The sequence below is a fragment of the Lissotriton helveticus genome, chromosome 3_1 (assembly GCF_964261635.1).
Source record: "Lissotriton helveticus chromosome 3_1, aLisHel1.1, whole genome shotgun sequence".
Classification (NCBI taxonomy): domain Eukaryota; kingdom Metazoa; phylum Chordata; class Amphibia; order Caudata; family Salamandridae; genus Lissotriton; species Lissotriton helveticus.
In genome coordinates this window covers 1067601612-1067617976 of record NC_136061.1, presented here as the reverse complement: position 1 = coordinate 1067617976, position 16365 = coordinate 1067601612, and positions in this window count along the sequence as shown.

Genomic DNA, 16365 nt, shown 5'->3' with positions numbered 1-16365 from the left:
ATGCTGCGACCTCCATTCAACCATTCATCGGGCCAACGTTCCGCACACCATTTGCCATTCCAAAAGAGCCCAAAACCATCACTGCCAGCAGCATCCGAAAACATTTGTACATCCCACTGAAAGTCAACCTCTCTGACCAAGGGGACACCATTGAAGGAGTTCAGGAAAAACTTCCACATTCTCAAATCCTCCTTGACACCAGCAGACAGACGAACACGATGGTGGGGCAAATGATGACCTGCCAAAGCCCTGCCCAGTCTCCTACAAAAGGTCCTGCCCGCTCTCACCACTCTGCAGGCAAAATTCAAATGACCCAAAAGCACTTGAATCTCTTTCACCAACACTTTTCTCTTTGACAACATCACATCCAGTAATTCAATCATGTTGACCCGTTTGTCCTCGGGCAGTCGAGCAGACATAACCACAGAGTCTATTTCAATACCCAAAAAGGAGAGGACAGTGGCAGGGCCCATTGTTTTCTCGGGAGCCAAAGGAACTCCCAAATCCTCCATGAGCCCTTGGAATGTGTCCAGAGCCTTCTGGCACTCCGCGGAGCCCGGGGATCCGACAAAGAAAAAATCATCGAGATAGTGTGTTACCAGGGTATGACCGGACTGATGTGAAAAATACCATTGCAGAAAAGTACTAAAACACTCAAACAAGGCACATGATATGGAGCAGCCCATCGGCAGCGCCTTGTCCACGTACCATTTACCAGCGAACTGAATACCTAAAAGGCTCCAATCGTCCGGGTGGACAGGCAATAACCGAAAAGCAGACTTGATGTCACACTTAGCCATCTCAGCGGCTGCGCCCGCTGTCACAACAAGTGACATGGCCACGTCAACCGAAGAGTAAGAGACAGACACTGCCTCCGGGTCAATGAAATCATTAACAGACGACCCTTCAGGCCATGACAAATGTTGAATCAGTCGAAACTGTCCCGGTTCTTTCTTCGGGACAACTCCAACCGGTGAAACAATCAAGTTATGGATCGGCCAATCGTGAAACGGGCCAGCCATCCTCCCTTCATGTACCTCCTTATTAAGTTTGTCTTGTACCACTGTGGCATGTTCAGAAGCTGATTTTAAATTGGCAGACCACCTCCGTTCCCTAGAACCTAAGTAACCGAGTCGGAACCCAAACTGAAAACCTTCCAACAGTGTAACTTTTGCTGACTGATCTTCGAAACCATGGAGGGCAATACGCAGCCTTTCTAAATTAACTGGCGTACGAGCTCTTGGACCCAGCACCCTTAGCACCTCTGTATCCCCTTCCTCCTGAAAATTGTGAAGTCGTGTTTGATGTTCCTGAAACCGTTTGCTTTCCATGTGTACCCTCCGATGGCTGATTGTCCCAACACTTGGACAACGGGTGTTTCCTACCACAACCTGAGCATTCATGTTTAAATTTACAATACTCCCTGGTACAGGAGCCCTTATTAAATTCCCAACAGAAACCAGACCCTGAGTGCAAGGTTGCAGTGGCCCCCACCCCTCCCCGGGTGGGCTTCCCCTGAAAGGGCCGATAAACTAACGGCAAACCACTGGCCGTAAAAATGGTTTTCCCCCCAGACGCCGACCCCATTGTGTGTTGCCACAAGTCATTATCCAGCTCCCCCCACTTAGCCTCCGGGTCCCAAGCCATCCTGGCCCTAAATTCCTCATCATATTGAGACCAAGCAAAACCACCCCCGGTGATCTGGGCCTTGCGAATGACGTCCATGTATTTAAAAAGGGACACGCTGCGCTCAGGGAACTTTTCGCAATATACACTGGCATAAATCAAAAATGCAGCTGTCCAGTTTTCAATAGTTAAAGGCACTCTGGGGCGTTTTGCCAGCTCAAACTCCTCCTCCTTAGACCCCTCTTTAGACCGGACTTCCCTGTGGAGTAGCTTCAGTAGTTCCACATACTCACCATTCCAAATTCGTTCCTTGGTACTTAACATGAGATGAGCACCTAACGGTTTCGTAACCCCCATGTAAGGCATTTTCTTGATTTTTAATTCTTTACTGGCCACAGGCTCCTTAACCTTGCTGGAAGCACCAGCCATAACACCACTTACCACCTTGTTCGTAACGTCTACCACATCATCTGTACCAACTGCTGTGTCTTTTACATATCGACCTTTGACCAGACGGCCATCACCACTAATCACTTCGGTTTCACCACCTGTACCCACAGACACCATCGTAGGTTTGGCCTGTGTGGCTGATTGCTCACCTGGCAACAGAGAGACCACTCTCGATGGCTCCGCCCGTGTCTCCGAGGTCAATGCATCCGGTCTGCGAGGCGCCCTACTTGACGGGCCGTGCTCTCTTCTCCCTTGCACTTGACTTTGGACCACTGGAGCCTGTAACACACTACAAGAAACATGAGAGGGCACCCCCCCTTCCGGATCCCGCACTTCACCTTCTTCAGGACTCTCTTCGTCGTAGTCCAACACCACTGAATCGACACTGGTATGTAACAAATCACCACGGGTCTTACCCAACCCGGTATCAACCACCGTACATTTAAATGATTTTGAAACTCCAGGAGGGGGAGCAGACTGTACGCGCCTGTACCTCCCTGCGCGTTGACTCTGCAGCTCCATAGCCGCCGGCAAGGCCTGCCACCTATACCTGCTACTCGTTGGGGCCAGCGGGGTCACGCCAGACCCTCGTGTGCTGACCGCGGCGGGATCCCTCGGTGGAACAGAGAGGGCCGCGCTAGGCACTCTCCTCACTTCCCCTTGGCGAGATGGGACTGGACCGCGCCCTGCCAAGTCTGGACCTCCGCACCTATTCCTATCCTGAAAAGAAAAAGTTTGGACTGGTGTGCTAGGGTCCCTGAATACAACACCTGAAACAGCCCTTGGCCTCTGTATATTAGCATCACCAATCATCCCATGAAACCTCTCCAAAGAACGCCCCCTAATACAACTTCTCAAAGGCCCTCCCCTACCCGGGGAGTCGCCTATCATCTCTTCATCCTCACTCACATCCAAATTACCTCCCGCTGCCACAAAAGAAGAGGCCTGAAGAGGGGCCCCCGTACTCCCAACCTGGCCCTCAAAGTCTCTGTGAAAACCGCGTTGCGCCAAGCCTGCCGTGCCGAAATGCTCCCAACCAGGAGAACCAAACATGAAATAAGGACCTCTAGCATCCCCTTGCATGGGCGCCCCACACACCTGCTTGGAAATCCCCTCATGCTCTAAAAACGTGCTCGATACACCCACATCCCCTGCAAACCTCACCTCAGGATGAGAAAACCCCCCAAAAGCAACCGCACCAGCCCTTCCAATACCCCCCAGCCCCGGGCCATGCTCAGAACCTGACCCAGTGCCTTCACCACGAAAGACTCCAAGACCCCCTAGTGACACTCTATTACCATCCCTCCGCAAATGGTCACCCCCCTCTTGAACACCAGGAAAAGCAAAACCCCCAGGCCGAGAACAATCCTGGCCCAAATCAACTCCAGACATAGAACTACTTACACCCATCTGTGCCCACTCGCCCTCCCCCCTGGATCCCCCCCCAACAGACAAAACAGCCCCCACAGAGGAACCAGGGGTAGAGAATAATAATGGGCTGCCCACATTACTGTCCACCTCCCCATGTGTAGAAACAACATCCTGTGGAAGAAAAACTTGGCCAGCCTGCAGCTCCAAGCCAACATGCCCTCCCAATCCACCTGCTACTGCCTGACTGGAAACCCTAACATCAGCCGCATTAATCCTTGGTACAGAAGGGGTTAATAACATGTGAGCGCCCGGGTCAAGAGTACACTGCGTCTCTGCCACAAAATGCTGGGAAACATTCATGCCCGCCATAGCTTGCTGCTGAGCCACTCCATAACGACCTTCTAACTGCACCGAGCCCCTGCGCCCCCCTCGCGCAGACACAACGAGCTCTGGCACCACGCGGCGCTCCTCAACTGGGTCAGACGCGGAGCGCTTCTTGCTCCCTCTCCGGCCCCCCTCCCCCGCTTGGCCGGTAAATTGCCCATTGAAGCGAGCGCATCCGTCGCCAGGCCTGGACCCACCCGTCCCTCCGAGGCAATGGAACCCGCGCCAGGCGCCGGACCCGGTTGCATGTGAGCCACATACCCCGCCGCCGGAGCACCTCCCGCCCCACCCTGCCGCTGAGGGAAAACCAAAGGGGCCGCTCGCGCATTCAAAGCAACAACCACGGGAGCGCCCAAGGCTATCGGCGCTCCCCCCTCCCCCGCCGCCGCACGCGCCTGCAATGAAGGGGCCGGTTTCCTCGTACGGGACCGGCCCCTTTCACTTACCTGGGCAGAGCGCCTCTTTTTAGGCGATGAACACGCTATTACCGCCGCGGACACGCCGGCGAAGGCCTGGCGCTGGGGGCGCGCCGGCCCTCCTCCCACCAACAAGTCCATGCGACCTGCTTCCGACAGCAGTCGCATGGCCTCCAAAACGCGGTAGTCCTCCATCTCTTAATTAAAGCGCTACAGTAACCAAGACCAGGTTAACCAAAAGCACCTAAACACCTGACAATAATCTCTACAAATACTGAAAGACAAAAAAGCTACAAGCCCACCTAGCCACCAGGTCACCAAACCTAAAATGGTGGCTGGTAGGCAGTGGGAGGGGAGTTTATAATTGGGCTATACTGGTCCTACTAGACCAGCCCAAATCTAGAAACTTCTGTCTCCTTAAAGGGAAACCCCTCGCAGCCCTCCCAAACCGCCCGGGGGAGGAGACCTCCCGGCGGTCGGCTCCCTCCCCCAAGCCCCCCTTTGCAAAATAACGTTTTATTGTGTGGGGCCCACAACTGCTGTTCTTCCGACACTGCTCTGGCTTTTTACTTTAAAAAAAATGTTGCTGCAAAAGTTAAAAGCCAGCAGCAGTGGAGGGAGAGCTGCAGCCACGGGCCTCACACTATAAAACGTTATTTAGCATAATCATACATTTCGAAGCTTACATTGCAGACAAATATAACGCTGGTGAAAGGCATTACTTACTGGCACTGCAGGACGGCCTTTTTAGTTTTAATTAATCTGCAAGGGAGTAGGCCTTCTGCAAGACACGCCGATTGCCTCTGTCGTTGGATAATGATTTAAGGCAGCAGCTGCGCAGTATGCTGGGCGGGCCGCAGGTGTAAACACTTCTCATTGGTCCGATTCGGGGCACAAACTTGATGATTCGACAAGGAGGGACGGGGCCAGGCTACTAATATATTTTGCAATAATTTATTGGTAGAGCACTAGGCTAACGTGCTACCAATGAATGACTACAAAATAGAAATGGGGTGTGACGTGTTGGTGACCTACGCCGAAGCAGGGACCCACGCAGCTTCAATTTCTGATAGTAATGTGATGTGTGTGGCTCATATTTAGGTGGGCGGCCGAGCCGCTCCATCCAATTTGGAATATTTTATGCGCACGCATTAATGTGCGCCGCGGCCAGGGCGACTGACGCTGGAATCTGGGGATCAGGGTTCGATCCCCGGCTCCGGCGGCAGGCTAGCCCAGCACCATGTGACTCTGGGCAATAGCTTGCTTAATCTTCCCAACGGCCCCCAGCGCCTAGAGACCCTTACGGGTGATTGTGCGCTTTACAAATGTGGATTATTATTATTATTATTATAATGTGTGATATCAGCTCTTCATGGAGATGGAGGGGGAGACTGGAACAGTGGCACCTACTCTGAGCAGCGCACAGCAAATACAATTATTGTTCATATTACACGTGGACTCAACTAGCATGTAGACCCGGCCCTGAGAAATAAGTGCCGGAGCCCCGTAAAGCATCGGCACAAATTAAGCACTGACGCTAACGCATGCGTTGTGACGCATGTGATGAGCTGTTTCACATCAACACATCCAAAGAAAAACATAGGGGCAGATTTATGTCGGACTTGCGCCACGTTTACGCCACCGTTGCGTCACGCAACGGCGGCGTAAACGTGGCGCATCCCTGCGACCCATTTACAACGTGACGCATCTAGGCAGATGTGTCACGTTGTAAAGCCCTGCACCACATGTGGGCATTCCCGCGCAGGGTGGGCATTCCGGGGCAGGTGCGCCTCGCAAAAGTGCCTGCGTGAAATCTACAAGATTTCACGCAGGCACTTTTAGGCCAATGTTGCGTCAAAACCCTGCGCCTGCTTGAAGCAGGCGTAAGGCTTGACACAGCATTGGACAAATAGGGCCCCCCAGAGCATTGCTGGAGCTGCGTCGCGCTTGCGACGCAACTCCAGCAATGCGCCACTTTTACGGCACAGATGCGTCACGCATCTGTGCCGTTTTTGCCCCATGGTGCGCCGCATTGTAAATGCGGCGCACCATGGGTGGCGGAGCTGCGACGCACAATAACTAGCGCATCCCTGGGGATGCGCCAGTTATTGTAAATCTACCCCTAAGTACTTGCTGACAGATACAGGAGAGAGGGTATATATGTGTCCACAGCAATGTGACTGGTGTAAACATGCACAAACACATGCACACATGCACAAATTAAGGTAAACATCTGAATTGGAATAGTACATTTGTCATTGTAAATACACAGATGTGTGAAATTACAATATACTGGTGTCATCCACAGGGGGTCACTTGACAGTTAATGTCTATGTACAGTCAAGGTGACAACACATGCACATACATGCACAGAGCTGTACATGCTCTGAAAAGCACATCTTCACTTAGTCACAATGTAACATGAACAAATAGTCCAGTATCTGTGACAATTGATGAATACAAACTGTTTGAAATTCCACTCAATGTACTACATCTCTCATTTATGTGTATGATACGTTGACATGTGTAAATACAATACTAACAATGTGTCTCTCGAGTATTTTCGGGCGGGGGGGTGGGAGCTGAAGGGGTTTTGATTATGTGGCTCCTCTCCCGCTGTTTTTTCCCTGTTTTCCCTTCTCCCCCTTTTTAATCTACGTGATTCTTTCTTTCTTATATTTCTCTATATTTCGGGTTCTAATTAGGGCGACAGGCACGCGGCTGGGGGGTAGGCCATAGCCTTCTGCAGGGGTGCAGGGTGGGCTGTGCGGGGTGGTGGGGGGGTCTGTTTATTGTATTTTTCCCTGTTCCTCTTTTTGGTTCTATGGCTCTTATGTATCCCCTAATTTCGTGGCGCGGTGTCGGCGCGTAGCCCCCCCGGGGTGTTTGTGCTGGCATGGCCCTTTTGGTATGTCTGCTGTCACGGTTTACTATGCATTCATTTCTCCTGTTGCCACTAGTTCCATGTGCCGAATTAGTATTGGGTGTTTTGTTAGCCGTGGGGGGCGTGCACTGACGTTGCGCCCTCACTTTCCCCCTCCCCTTTTTTGATGTCCTCTTCCTCCCCTTTTTTCCTTTTCCCCACCCCATTTTCTTTTCCTCCCTTGGGTTGTTGTAACGGAGGGCTTTTAGTTTTGTAAACGTATTTTTCGCTGTTTTATTATTATGTGCCCTGATAGTGGTGGGTGGGTGCTGAGCAGCGATTGTGATTGTTCTTGATGTGGGACTCACGTTCTGCCTTTGCCAAAATGTATTGTTCTGTTGGTCTTTTCCGGTATTCGAGACTTCGGCTTGCTCACGGCCCGCCACGGCCCTCTGGACTTTACAGATTGACATTATCCTGTGACACCCTTTATTCTATTATAAAATTAACCTACTTTTATCCTGTCCGTGATGGCGACTCAAAGACTTGTTGCCTTTGCCTTTCATATGAGCTATTTAGAAATCCTGTTGTCTCTCCTGTATTGCCTCGTATGTTTCTTTATTGTGGTGGCCGGCCCGGTGGGTTGTAGGCCCGTATCTGTGCGCGCCTTCTGTACAATAAAGGTTTTAAAAAAAAAAAAAAAAATGTGTCTCTCCTCTAAACACAGGGAGACTGATATGAGTCCAGATACTGAACAAGAATCTGGGGCCCAGGCTACGGATGACACTGAGACCTCCTGTGTGTCTGTCTCAACGTCCTCCTTGGACGATGACGAACAACCTGGCATCTCCGGTGTGGGTCAGCATGCAGCACAAGCACCAGTAACAACAGCAGCCCCAGCGACCACTCATGCACCATCTGTGAACATCCAGATGCCCAGGACCAGCACAGACACACCAAGACCACCAAACCCTGGAAGAACATCAGCACAGGCCACCCCGAAGTTGGCAGGCAATATCACCCCTGACAACAATGAAGGAGGACCTGTCCTGTCTGTGCGTGCCACACCAGGTTCTGTTTGTGCCGTTAGGGTTAGGGGTGGTGTGAGGGTGTGTGGGGGGAGGACATTACCACCAGCTTGTGCTGATGATGGAGAGGACCCACAGCTGACTCGCATCGTCCATGCGTATCGAGAATGCACAGGAGACTTTGGACAGGTTGTTGGGATCCTCAAGGAAATCAAACAGCAGCACGCTGGCCATTTTGTCCGGATGGACCAACATATGGAACGTATGGAGTCCAACTGGTCAAAAATAGATGACCTCACTGCGGTGCATAGGGACATAGTCATAAGCATCCACCATATATCTACCAACATGCCCCCACCTCCCTGTGTGCCCCATAAATCTGTTGCCTCAACATCTGCAACTGCCACAGGGAGGGCTGAGGGCACTGGCGATGAGTTCCCTTCAATGCAGCAGCCTCCCACTGAGGGTCCCCCTCCTCCGTAGAATAGAGGACATCCGTGGAAGAGGAACAAGAGACAGTGATGACCATGTATCCCCTGAGGAAGGAGAGAAATGCAACCGATATCCTCCTCTGTGTTCAAAGCATACACTCTGTTGACAGTCACTGGACTCCCCCACATGGGTTGGAGGGTCCAATCTGGACAATATTCCAAAATGACTGTGGACTTTGCTCTGAGACTACTCATCTATCACAACATACCAACTCATATGTGAACTTTGGATTACTAATTTGTATATTACTTACCCTTGATTGTATCATTCATCACATGCACTTCAATAAATTCATATTCACACAATACGTGAATCATTTGTCAATTTTGGAATGTCCAGTCAATCGGACAGATGATCAGTATCACATGGCATTGTCAACAAATGGACTGCAGAAGTTTAGCTACCGTCTACTAATCAAAATGTAACATGACCCATATGAGGGATAAATACGACAAGGTAAGCACAACACGCCTAGTACCTGCCACATATATTCATTGCCTCCACTGTTGTAAGATTGAACTATTGAACTGCACAAACACTAATATTTGTCTCAAGGAATTAACATCAGGGCATATATACAGGTTATAAATTCATGTTGTATGTGTGGAAACAGACAAGGCACACCTATGTGGCTCACAGGTTTATTGCACAGACACAAGCAGTTGCGTACAACACAAGCAGAGAAGATGACAGTGTCAATGACAATGTTGAATCCAAATAATCTGGAAAAGGAAATTACACAACAGAGTGTGTATCATTGATTCATGATCCAGATGAATTTACAATATTGCAACTGCATTGTGTGTCTCCAAGCTCACCCGCATCCACACAACTGCCAAAGGAGCCTGTGAAGGAGAGACATAGAACAGTCTTGAATACAACATCCAGTGAAGGATATCTGCAAAAATTGTTACGCTATTATTCAAAGTAAAATCCCTACAACTACTAGGAGTAATGTTAACACTGTACTGGTGACCATCATGACTCAATATACACTGTCCAAAAGCAATGATCATGTCAAGTTGCATGCACTCACACTTATCTAAACATAGCCTGCAACATACACATATCATGTTAAAAAAGGCATAATCAAAGAATCTTAGAATACTTACACTCATGTAAAAAAAGTTGTTAATGAGCTGTCTCCTAACATACTCCTCCTCCACCTCCTCCTCACTGGCAACGTGCCCCGGGCCTGTATTCTCCCCTGCTGGAGGCAGTTGGTCTCCACCATCTTGGATGAGAGGTAGCCCCTTCCCTACTGCCCGCTTCTGTAGCATGCAACATACTATGATGATTTTGCACACCTTTTGTGGTGCATATTGGAGAGCTCCTCCGGTCCGGTCCAGGCAGCGAAATCTTGTCTTTAGCAAGCCAAATGTCCTCTCTATCACTCGCCTGGTCCGCCCATGTGCCTCATTGTACCGTACATCAGCAGGGGTCACAGGGTTCCTCAGTGGTATCAGCAACCACGGCATGTTGGGGTATCCAGAGTCTCCTACATTTAACACGAGACAAATCAGTTGGTGCAAAGTAGGGTACAACATGACATGACACACACCGGAAACAGACAACATCACTCACCAACAAGCCATGCTTTGCTCATTTTGCAGCTGCAACATCATCTGTGGGATCCGACTATTCCTCATTATGTGTGCGTCGTGGGCTGATCCAGGGAAACGCACACAGACGTGATATGATCATGTCGGCCAGACATACCACCAGGGCATTGATGGACTGAAAGTGTTTCCGATTTCTGTATGTCTGTTCATTGGCCTGTGATATTTGGCATGTGTCCCAATGCATAAAGGCCAGCTTTAATCCCTGGAAACTGCTGTGGTGTTGGGAACCGGATGTAGAGGTTGAGATATCGCAACATGGCCTCACACACATCACGGAGCACACAACTAAACATAGTCTGTAACATCCCACCAGCAGAAGCCACAGTATGTTGGAATGTCCCTGTGGCAAAAAAGAAAAGAGCCGCCATCACCTTAACCTAGGGGGTCAGGGCAAAGGGATAAGTGCGTCCAGGTAGCAAATGGGGGGCCAACTGTTCTGCCAAATTCTCAATGAGCCATCTTGTGAATCTGTAGCGTCTGATGGTGTCCCGCTCGACCATGGTCTTTAGGTCGGGGAAGGGTCTGTGGACAGCTGGACTGCTGTGGGACATATGTAGAAGGATTTCACCATGTTGATATCACACTTTCAAATGTCGTTAGAAACATCCAAAAATTTAACTACATCTCCAGGGCAACACACAATCAATTCATATGTGTGAGAGGGAGCAATACACAATTGACAGCGACGTAACCCTGGTAAACATCCCATGTTGTTATGTGATACTCAACAATAACAGTGGTGTACTGTGACTGATCACTGGCGTCTGTCACTGTCCATTTGATCAAACGTCACATACTCAAAACACAACTCATAACTCTATATAGTAGATGTATGTAACACCCATCACATGTTTTGAAGATACACAGATATGGTTCATGTCTTGCAAACGAGTGGGAACACAAGTTACGGACAGCTTGTCACCATGCACTGCACTGTCATGGAGTGGACAATCTCATGCTGACATGTCAAACATACACGTACAATAACATACACATCATCAACAGTAAGTGTAACACATATGTATCTTCTCCATGCCTACCTGTAAATCAGTGCCCCAAAAACACAACACCTACTCACATGACTAATACAAGATGATGACTCTGTCTGAATATTGTGAAAACATCAGCAAGTCAGTGTCGGTGTAGTACAAGACTCAGATACTATGCATACACTCAAAATGTAATGACACAATGGTCTTTTCCACACATATCCAGAAAATGCAGTGAATATGTGTGGAAGTGACCTGGTTGACATAATGATCCCCAGGGACTGTGTCCAAGCATAGGAGGGTGATCTGTGAAGTGGTCACTCACAGTTTCAATTTACCACACAAACAATGCATTTGGTGCACATAAGCTTAGCCCATCATGGGAGTGTGTGTAGTCAGGTTCCATGTCCATTCTGACATGTGGTTCATAACATCCAGACAGGTCCTTCAGAATGACATGAATATTTGCCTTAATGTCTGACATGATGAGTGAACATTGTAGCGTGCCAGAGCCACAGCCAGGCCAAGGGGGACACATTGAGTGGGTCTTCAATACAATGGCGTTGGAAGCGGGTGAGTATAGCATGGGCGCGTGAGCCACAGCCAGGCCGACGCGGACGCATTGAGTGGGTCTTCAATGCAATGGTGTTGGACAAGGGTGAGTATAGCATGGACGCGTGAGCCACAGCCAGGCCGAGGCGGACTCATCGAGTGGGTCTTCAATACAATGGTGTTGGACAAGGGTGAGTATAGCATGGATGCGTGAGCCACAGCCAGGCAGAGGCGGACGCATTCATTGACTGTTGGTCATTATGACGACAGACGCGCATTATGCGTCGTGTACGAATCCTGTGCTGAAAAATTTGGTTGAATTGTGACACAAATGTATCTAAGTCTATGTTGTGATGATGAGCAGATTTTGAACATCGCGGTGGGCATGTACAATGGATGCAATGTGAGGATTGGACTAATTCATACAATGGAACTACTCGGACCTATTGCTTTGGAGGCATGCACAGCTATAAGTCCGTATGTTCCCGATATTATTATATTATTCACTTGCCTGCACTACAAGCTACTTGACTGCACTTCTACATCTCTCTGCTGCTGTCTCTGCTTCTTATTGGAGTCACCATGGCATGTACTGTGGAGAGGGCCCCTGCATTTACTGAAGGGGAGAACCAGGCCCTGCTGGACAGCCTCCTCCCACAGTACAGCAAGCTATATAGCAAACCAGGGGAGCAGGTGAGTGTTTATTACACTGCATGTAGAAAATTGAATGTCAAATAACTGTCCCTCGAGCACTGTGATCCCAAGGGCATGCATGCAGGGATATTTTGAGCAAGTCTTACAGTGTGTAGACATATATGCACAGGAAAGGTAAAGTGAGGTAGTAGTGTGTGTTGTAGGTCAGACTTCCCTGCACTGTTCTCATGTTTTGCAGGGAGGTATTCACACAGGACAACTGCCCATGATGATACTTGTAGTCCCTTTAGCCGTGAAATGCCAGTCTGACCATGACTCATATGTCCACGTGTGTGGTGCTTAGAATGTACCAGATGGAGTAATGGTGTATCCCCATGTCAACCTTCCAGGTCAATGCCCATCAGAAGGCAGAGATTTGGCTGACCATCACCCGTGCCGTGAGATCGGTGGGGGCCTACCATCGCCGCCGCCACCACTGCCAGAAGAGGTGGCATGACCTCCGTCGCTGGACCTGGAAGATCGCAAGGGTCCAGCGGAAGCTGTCACCTCCTCGCAAGAGGGGTGGACGATGGACACTGACCCCCCAAATGCTGAGGATTCTGGCGGTGGTCTTCCCTGACCTTGATGGGCAGTTAAAGGCCAGACAGCAGCAAGAAGGGGGTGAGCACATGCAATGTCTTTGTACTAGGTATGTGAATGAATGAATGAATGAATGAATGAATGAAGGTGAATTTATAGAGCGCGAATTGCTGCCCAGGGGCGTCCAAGCGCTAGGAAGTAACAAAGGAGACCTCGTAGAATAGCTAGCAGAGAATTAGTGGGGAGAGGGGAATAGGAATGTCTTTAACTGCTTGCGGAATGAGGAGAGGTTGGGGTTGGCTCTAAGATGTAGCGGGAGAGTGTTCCAGGTCTTGGAGGCATTATGGGAGAACGTCCTGCCGCCAGTCCTAGTCCTTTTTATTCTTGGGGCCATAGCAAAAAAAGACTGGCTATGTAATGCTTGTTTTCCTACCTCAGCCTCCTCACCCTTTCACGGATCGTATGTCTGCTTAGACAACACTTCATGGGCAATTTCTGAGTAGACCCCATTATCATATGATGGCCAGGTGTGTCCCTCCCTGTCTGTGACATGTGTCACTTAGGATCTGTGTATGAGAAGTACTCCAAGGTTATTGTGATCAGCACCATTTCCAAAAGGTGTATAGAGTTTACCAAAACGAGTGCTGTAATAGTCTGACATGTGTCCGCACATTACCTGTAATATGATCAGTGCTCTGTGTGTAACATGCATAGAGCTTTGAAGAGGCAGATCTAAAGAAACACTGCTGTTTGAGAGATATGCTACACACCCGTGCAGCAGGTGAGACCAATGTTGAAGCCTCAGACAGTTGCAATGGATAATTGTCCAAAAGGGTGTAGTCACCTGCATGTTGCTCCATGCAATCCCACATTTGACATGGCCCAAGGACCAGTATGATAACTGAGCCCAAAGGAGGAACTGTCACCTCAGTGTTTTCTGTGTTAGGCAACCCCTTCTACATTGCAAAGTCGATTCTCATGTGTCTGAGTCTGTGACAGTGTGAACATGCCAGACTTTGTACAAGAAGACAGGTAGTTGATACATTTAATCTGGACAGACAGTAAATTCTTGTAATCTGGCTAAAATACACAGGACGGAACATGTGTGTCTCATCCCTTGACACTGCATGATGTTGGCTTTGACATGTATGCTCAGGCAGCATCACTTCATTCCCGGTTACTATGATCCTGTGGACAGATGTGTTCATTAAAGTAGTCCAATGCCAAAGTAGCCCAACACGACCTGGTCAGAGTCTTGGACTTGGGTGTTGCACAAAGGGGATATGTAAACTTGAGCACTACAGAGATATGACACGGAAGGGGATTTCATGTTTGTGACACAGTGCTGACTTAAATCTTGTGGCCCACTGGCCAGCTAACAATTGTCAGTACAGACTGTTTATGCAGACAAGCGAGTGGCACAGTATGCCACATTGATAGATTGTAAAGATGCACTATTTGAACTAGTCTGTTATCCTGCATTCAGACCATTATTGCATTGACGTTCATGACATGTGCCCACCTTGATGTTTCGTGATGTCAGTATTTTAGACATGACAACCTTGATATCAGTCCATTCCATTTGCTGTGTCACTTCAAGTCTCCCCTAAATGAGAAGAGCGATGTGTGTAATGACACATTACAATAATGTGCTTCACAGATCAGACGACCAGCTACGAAGTGCATTTTTGGTCATGTATTTCGTGGTCCATGTTACACATCAGACAGATGTTTTCATTGCCAGTGTGTGTTTGTGGACAAAGGTTTACTGGCAGAATGACAAGTGCCATGTTCACATATGTTCAAGGAATGAGAAAGGTGCCAATGACATTATGCAAGTCTTTTCTCTGTGATGTGATGTACTTGTACTTATGTGTCAAGTCTATGCAGTTGACTGATATGAATCTGTTCATCTTCCTTGTTCACAGCATCACCTAAGTCAAGTGGAGGAGACTATTTCACAGACATTGAGGGAGCGGGAGCCAGGCTGGATCCACTGTGGAGGAGGAGGGACCCAGTGGCACGGAGGGTGAGGGGAGTCACGCCAAAAGCATGTTGGACACAACAGCATCTGCTGATGATCTGTCACGCACTGGTGATGACTCCCTTGTGGTGTTGGATGAGGACATGTCAGGTCCCACTACATATGTGTCTGTCCCCACCACCACCGCCACCGCCACCGCCACCTCCACCTCCACCCTCCCAGCTGGTCAAAGGTCTGTGGACACACCCGTGTCTCCTTCGTGCCAGGCACCGCTGCTTTGCATCTGTCCCCCCAGCTGCACTGAGTGTGTAGTCTGTGGACCTGGTTAAACAGAGCCATGTGGGGCAGACATCCATTCTGAGTGTCCTCCATGCACACCGGTCTGTTGACCCAATTGGTGTTGTTCATGGAGGACATCTCATCAAACCTGTCTGCCCTACAGCGGGGAAATCAGTCCATTGCCTCCTCACTGATGGCAGCAGTGTCCCTCCTCAAGCAGACCTTCACCCATACCTCCCCTGCCCCATCCACAGTCACCACTACCCTACCTGTCCACAGCACACACACACACAGGCATATGCACACACCCCAACTGACACAAGCAGCACACAGATGCCCAAGACAAAGTCGAACCAGGCACGCATGCACAGTCCGGGGACTGACAGCACACAAACGGGAGAGGCAGAATACAGTCTCACACACATCCAAAACCACTCATTCCTCACCAACCTCTCCCTCCAAGACCCCTACCCATTGGCCTTATTGTTATTGCAATTCTAAAGTTGATACAAAGGCTGAATGAAGCAATTTCCTTTTTTAGGAGCTTTGCATTTCGTGTTCCTCAGTCTGTGAACTTGTCTAATAACATTGGTGTTGAAATCTTTGTTTGTGACAATACTGATTGGGCAATGTAATGGACCGCATGTGGTAAATGGTATATGTGTCATATTAACGTATGTATCAGAGTCAGCATTGACTGCTATTGCAGGTTGTCAAGAACCACAATGTTTTGTGCATGAAATGTGACATGCTTTTAAGACACTCACATCTTTGACTTACACTTTTGCACATAGGCTGTGCTGGGATTTGTACACATTGTACAAATTGTTTAGGTACAACCGTCTACAATTCACATGCAGGATAGCGCTTCTGTTACATCAGTACAACTTGGTTAACATGAAGTTTGACTACATGCAGAGGACTCAGGAGGCACACATGTACAGTGGGTGATGCAAACAAAGTGTTCGGCTTGTTGTAGTATTTGGATCTATGACCGTGTGTAATTCAGACATGGTGGACCCCTGCCATGGCCAAGCAGGACACAGCTGGGCTTCCACAGTTGGGAGATCAGCTCA